Raw genomic sequence first — 991 nt, forward strand, 5'->3', positions numbered from 1 at the left:
AGTGATTTTAAAAATCCTTGACCTGTCATAGTTGAGACAGCACTCAAGCAAGAAAATACGAAGTCCTTCTTGATAATTAGGGTTCTGCTTAGACTGAGAAATTGAAAAGCAGAATCTTAATCATATATTCCAGCCACCTAGTACAATGTTGTTGTTGTTAGGTGCCATCAAGTTGGCTCCAAGTAACAGCAGTCTTATATATAACAGAAAGGAACACTGCTTAGGTCCTGTAACATATTGACAATCTTTTTTTTTTTTTTTCTTTTCTGCAAGTTTAAATTCTCAGGTGATACAGCATCACATGGATTCTGTGTCTAATGGCCTTAGGAGAAAGGTTGCTCCAAAATTTGGCATGAACCATGCCACTGTTTCCATGGGCACAAGCAGCCTTTCCCCAGGTTATTCTGGTTTTTTTACGTTTGCCACCAAGAGTCACTGTATTCATTTTTTATTTGTAAAGTTAAACACATCTCTTGCCAAAATAGAATTCTGTTTCATCTTAGGCATAAACATCAATTTTAAGAAGAGCTGTGTGCTCCCTCTGTTTCAGAAGACCTCGTTTATAGCTAGCAAAAGAGGTCTTGCCTGAAGGCACACGGTTTGAATCCACCAGATGTTCTGCTGGAGAAGGAGGGCCAATCTCCCCTTGTGCCAGTTGGATCCAATTCGATGGTACACAAGAAAGAAAAAAAAGGGTGGGGAAGGGAAGGCTTGCACCACAGCCTCCCAGCCATCTCTGTGGTTAGAAGTCTCCTGTTCCCAGGAGGCCTTCCCGGGCTCAAAGATGGTGGGGAAAGGACAATCGGGGTTGTTTTAGTTCATTATTGCAGGCACTGTGTCAATATTTCTCACTAAAGGTCTTCCTCTTCTTTGATGACTCTCTACTTCAAAAGCATAATTCAAAGGCATCAATTCTTCTTGCATTTTCCTTACTCATTGTCCAGTTTTCACATTCATGAGGTAATTTAAAAATACCTCTTGGGTCAGGGAC

The 991-nt window shown here is 40.9% G+C and overlaps 1 pseudogene; it reads right to left on the reverse strand.

Moving 5' to 3' along the window:
* Window positions 1-274: 274 nt before the first annotated feature.
* On the reverse strand, window positions 275-734 carry LOC102861654 (annotated as a pseudogene).
* Between the last annotated feature and the right edge of the window lie 257 nt (window positions 735-991).

Source organism: Elephantulus edwardii, unplaced genomic scaffold, assembly GCF_000299155.1.
Source record: "Elephantulus edwardii isolate Elephantulus edwardi_28Jun2011 unplaced genomic scaffold, EleEdw1.0 scaffold00145, whole genome shotgun sequence".
In the NCBI taxonomy this organism is placed as follows: domain Eukaryota; kingdom Metazoa; phylum Chordata; class Mammalia; order Macroscelidea; family Macroscelididae; genus Elephantulus; species Elephantulus edwardii.